Source organism: Chinchilla lanigera, unplaced genomic scaffold (assembly GCF_000276665.1).
Source record: "Chinchilla lanigera isolate Chin_1 unplaced genomic scaffold, ChiLan1.0 scaffold00050, whole genome shotgun sequence".
NCBI classification, from domain to species: Eukaryota; Metazoa; Chordata; class Mammalia; order Rodentia; family Chinchillidae; genus Chinchilla; species Chinchilla lanigera.
In genome coordinates this window covers 2,626,796-2,632,795 of record NW_004955451.1, presented here as the reverse complement: position 1 = coordinate 2,632,795, position 6,000 = coordinate 2,626,796, and positions in this window count along the sequence as shown.

The following is a 6,000-nucleotide window of genomic DNA, read 5'->3' as shown; positions in this document are numbered from 1 at the left end:
CCCATGTGCAGCTGAGAAAAATGTGTATTCTGATGTTGTGGGGTGGAACACTCTGTAGACATCTACTAAGTCCATTTGTTCACAGATTTGGTTCAGATCTGTTATTTCTTTGCTGATTTTTTTTCTCCAGTTGACCTATCGCTTTGTGTCAATGGAGTGTTGAGGTCCCCTATTATAATAGTGTTATTAATTAATTGGGTTTTCATGTCTGTTAAGATTTGTCTTATATAGTTTGGAGCTCTGATATTTGGTGCATACATGTTTATGATTGTTATCTCATCCTCTTGCAGTTTTCCCCTGACTAGTATGTAGTGACCTTCTTTATCTCTTTTGATTGTTCTCAGTTTAAAGTTTACATTGCCTGTAAACATAATAGCTACACTTGCTTTTTTCTGGGTTCCTCTTCCATGGAGAATTGTTTTCCATCCTTTGACTTTCACTCTATGGATTTCCTTTTGAGTAAAATGTGTTTCCTGTATACAGCATATCATTGGATTTTGTTTCTTAATCCACTCTGCTAGTCTGTTTCTTTTGACTGGTGAATTGAGGCCATTTACATTTATGGTTATAACTGATATGTGTTGGTTTATCATTGTTATGTTATTAATTTGCTGTTGGTTTCCTACTTTCCTACCTGTTTAATTACTTGCTCTGCTTGGGGGTTCCTTTCTATTGTTGTTCTTGAAATTGTGGTCATTTTTTTCCATCTAGAATATCTTTTAGTATTCTTTGTAAGGACGGTTTGGCAGTCATGAAGTTCTTCAGTTGTTCTTTGTCATGGAAATATTTTATTTCTCCATTGAATTTGAAGGATAGCTTGGCAGGATACATCAGTCTTGGTTGGAAGCTGTTTTGTCTCAGGACCTGTAATACTTCACTCCAAGCTCTTCTTGATTGGATTCTTTGTGCTGAGAAGTCTGCCATGATTCTGATGGGCTTCCCTTTATAGGTGATCTGTTTATTTTCTCTAGCAGCTTTTAATATTCTGTTCTTTTGCTGGAGATCTGGGACCTTGATTATTCTATGTCTGGGTGTAGTTTTACTTTGGTTATGACTAGTTGGTGTTCTATATGCCTCATTTACCTGTATATCAGATTCTGTTTCCCTGCTTGGGAAATTTTCTACTATTATTTCTTCAAATATTCTTTTTATATCGTTTGTGTTGCCTCCTGCTGTTTCATTGACTCCTATTAGTCTTACATTATTCCTCTTTGCCTCGCCTTGCAGCTGTTGAATTGATTTTTCCTGGATCTTTGTTGATTTTAAGAGATACTTTCTTTCATGATAGCTAGCTGCCATACTGTCTTCAAGATCTGAAATCCTATCTTCAGCTTCATTCTAACAGTTTTGCCAGCTTTCAGTGGAAGCTTTGGTTTCCTGGATGTCTCTGAATCTGTTTCATGCATTCTAGTTCATTCCTATATTGTTCATGTAACATTTCCATCCGTTGCCTATATTCATCTATTTCTTTTATATATTTCTTCTCTAGATGTGCTGAACAATTCTTTCATTATTATTGTCATTTCATTTTTTGCCTGAGAGATTATTTCTGATCTGATCTCTTCTATGGCCTGATGGAGTTGTTTCTTTATTTCCATAGCAATCATTTCAGCAATTTCAGGTGTGTGTTTACCAAGTTCTCCTATGTCAATGTCTCCTGGACTTGTTCTGAGTGGGGTGGAGTTCTGAGATTGCATTTTAGTCCTTTGTCTTGTCATGTTTGATGCTGGAGGTAGAACGCTCAATCTCCCTCTTCCCTGGCAGCTCAACAAAGGTCGCTAGTGTCCCTAGTTTTCCTGGTGGTCAGGCTTGCCCCTCAGTGTCTGCTGAGATGTGTTGCTTAGTCTGGGGTCTTCTGGCACATGGTGAGGTGTACCTAGTTCTCCCAGGTCTCAGACGCAAACTGTGATGTCACCTGATGGCAGATCGTCTGATCCAGTGTCCCCTTGCAGCTCTGCCCAGGCTGTTCTTGAACTTGTGATCCTCCTGCCTCAGGTTCCCAGAGTGCTGAGCTTAGAGGTGTGCACCACTATGCCCAGCTGAAAATAGCTGTTTCTATGAAAATTAAATGTACTACTTTAGAAATATTTTTAAAAAGAAAATGGCTTTGTGTTCATTTTCAGGGAAAGGGGAAAAAGGGGATTGAGATGTATTATGTACATGTACCAGTTCCACACAAAGAATGTAAACTTTATGTACCACACACGTACTAATAAAAGAAAGTAAATAAAAAATTACATTTCAATCCCATTGAATTGGGCTGAACAAGAAAAGACTGGGGGAAATCATAAATACCTAGGATTTTGCACTTGGATTGCTTCCTGAGCACTATTAAGTTCTTATCTGCTTTAACTAAACTAAAACAGGGGATCATAGTGCAATTGTGAATATGCTTTATGCAAGAAACTGGGGCTGAGCAAATGTGGTGGTACACACTTATAATCCCAGTACTATTAGTGAGAAAAGGACATCCATAAAGCATTTTGAATGAACTAAGGCCTAGAATTTGAGGTATATCTCTTATTTTGATAAGAGCTACAGGTAGTAAGTGAGGCTACTGTAGGTGGGTCTCCTGAGCCATTTCATGCAGATGTCTCTTTAGGGTCTCATTTATTTTTCTACCTTTTCTGATGATTGTGGCCTCCACACACAGTGTATGTGATAGAGAATGCCCCTGAGAGGCAAATGTATTTGTAAAACCAGTCTAAGTATTATTTTGATTAGTTGGCAATGTATATATATAGATATCCTGATATCTGTATATATATCAGGATAAAATATTCCTCCTCAGGATGGAAGCTGGGCTTTTAGGCATAACCAAAATGAATGGGTGAAGAGAAAGTTATCCCAGTTATATCTTAAGTGAGTTAACTTTTATCTGGTGACTCTTTTTTTGAGGTAAGATGGCTAGAAGGAAGGCCAGGATTGAAAAGAAAGACAAAGAGACCTGTGCCAATGTCCAGCAATAGGCTGATTTTCTTTCCCTCTATAGTCAGGATTACTCAGGGCTCCTCCATGGAGATGACAGGTAGAGATGACAGTTCAGCCAGAGGGAGGAGTCAGAGTGTCCCTTGACCCTTTAGTCTTGTGAGGCCAGCTGAGAAGATGAGTCTGTGCTCCGGGGCCTCTACCTCAGAGTTCAGTTTCACCTTTAGTGGCCATGGCATGGGGGGACCTCTTAAGGCAGTTCCTCTTAAGATGGGCTGGCTTTTGGCAGTGATAGCAGGTGAGGTTGGTAGTCATCGAACTTTTCTTGGAGCCCTGAAAATCAGACTTAGGATCTGTATTTTTTAAGGCCACAACAAAGGAAACCGCTTTTTGGTCTCTTTACCTTCTCTCCTTGGCTTCCTCCCAGTCTCAGTTATAGAGTACTAAGGAGGCAGTTTTCTTTAAAGTATTAAGTGAACTATCTGGAGCAAAAGCTATCTTTTGTAATATTTTCTTAATATCTGCAGATGAGTATTACTCAGCTATAAAAAAAGATAAACTTGAGGCTTTTATAGGTAAATGGATGCAATCAGAGACCATACTCATAAGTGAAATAAATCAGACCCACATGTGTAAACTCGTATTGTCTCCCTAGTGTAAAAACCTGAAAGAATAAATAAAATCTGAAAGGTGCAATAGATATTGTGAAAAGGAAAAAAAAAAAACTGCTCATAAGGAAAGAATAATTGGGATGAGGGAAAGAAGAAAAGAAACAAGGAAGTGAAAAATATGTGTATACACACACACACAGAGAAGATAGCTAAGACAATTGTACTACTAATTTCTAATGGTTTATTGAAAGGAACATTTAATTAAAAGGCATATTAATTGTTTATCAATCTCACATGCCTATATCTGGTAATCTGAGCAACTACTTTGAAGATAACAATATGTAATACAACAACCATTGTTAATTTCCTCTCATCTTTTTTTTGGATTCTGTATTGTTTTTATTGTTTTTATGTTGTTTTGTTTTTGTCTCTGTTATTTTGTTTTTGTTGTTTTCTCTTTAACATAAAAAATAAAAATATCTGGAGATGACTGGGCAATAAACATGTCTTCAAATATAATCTGTCCTATTGAACAAGGAGTTATGGACATGTTTTGTCAATGCCTTTCATAAATGATCTAAGAGGGAAGAGGGGTTTTCATCTTTTTCTTAATAAATAGTTGACAATTTAAAATAGAGGGCTTGGTCTTTGTCTTTCTTAGACCTTTAAGAATACATACTTGAGGGGCTGGGGATTTATCTCAGTGGCAGAAGGCCTGCCTGGCAAGCACGAGGTTGTGAGTTCAATTCCTGGTACTGGAAAAAAACAAACAAACAAACAAACAACAACAAAAAAACCCAAAACAAAAGAATATATATTTGAAAATATCTCTTGCTCCAATCTTCTGCCTGGCTGTTAGGCCAGCAGGGGTCTTGGATAGGGATTGCTTGGGATCCAGTGGAAACTGGTTGTTTCCCTGGTTGTCTATCTTTTGACCTTCTCAAATTAACAATATGATATTCATCACCAAATGCAATAGTAACTTGTAATGCTGCTTGTCTCTCATTAGAAGTCAATGTTTGATTTAAGATTAACATTATATATTTCCAGTCTAGCTTATAGATCTGAGTAAATCCTCTAATGATGTCAATGTACTTATCAGGATCATCTGAAAATTTTGCTAGATCTAACTTGATCTGTTTTAAGTCACTTAGAAAAAGAGACATATGTATGTGGGCAGTCTCACATGGGTCATAATTATACTTTGAGCATAAATAAAAATTCTTAATGTAAAGAAAGTTTGAACATAGGGCAATTCTGACCATTTTCCTCTCTTTTTTGCAATATGATTCTAGTTCTAAAATGGCATCATAATTAATACTTCCCTATTAATGCTTGCATTTTGGCTCTAGGAGATGGGAAGGCCATGTGCATGTGCAGAAAAATATCAAAGAGCTCTTTCTCAACACTAAATGTCAAACATCTTCCAGTGCCTAAGAACACATTCTAAAAGAGTAAGAGACTTTGACATTGAGCTCCCTAGTAAATGAAATAGAATTGGGTACCCCCTTTAATTTCTATTGATTTCTATACCCTCATGGCATCCCTTGAGTAGATTCCATTCCAGGGCAGGTAGATACCATCTGGAGAGAGAGCAGAACACAAAATTTGAACAGCTTATCCATCCTTAACTGATGCACAATTTCAACTTCCCAGGGAGCTAGTGAATGTCCTATAAGACACATAAGTACAAGTTATAATTGGTCTTAACTGTAAGGCTAATGTTGAAAGAAGGAAGCATTACTTTGTTTTAATCCACTGGTTTTTAGTTCTTTGAAAGAGGGTGAGGCAAACAGATCAAGGGACAACACCTTTTATCTTGCAAAGGAGGTCGTTTTTATAGATTAAAACAAACAAATGGCTTGGAGTATTTCACCCACAAAGAAGTCTCCAAGTCACCTGTGTTATCTACTTCATCACCTAGGCAACCTTTTCTAGCAGCAAGACAAGGCTACACCTTTAAGTCCATTTAAAAAATTTTATATCTCTTAAACTCACAGGCTAAACTTATATTTATCATCTAGCAATCACAATTCACAAGTTAGTGAAGGCACATTTATTAGTCTTGTATGCACATGAGAGAAAAAGGCTAAAATCTCTTTTTTACTCTTTATTAGCATATGTAAAGCACAAATGTAAATCATTCCTCTGATAGTTGTTTTCCTCCATGAAAGGCAAAAAGCTGTTGCAAGTTGCCTCAACCTGATTTCTGGAGGGAGGGGCAGTCTAAGGATAAGGTGGTTTTAAAGTTAACTCCCAACAAGTTGGAGAAAAATTGGGGTTTCTGACTTATAGTAAAGAGAAAAAAATATGATATGTTCTCCTGGATGGGCAAGTGAAGATTTTTCTGTGGTTGAGAGCCAGTTTCCACTGAGGATCCTTTGCGTATCCACCAGAGAACATCCCTGGCCTTCACACCTCAGTTGTTCTCAGTTTCTATTGGACCATGCAACCAGAGATC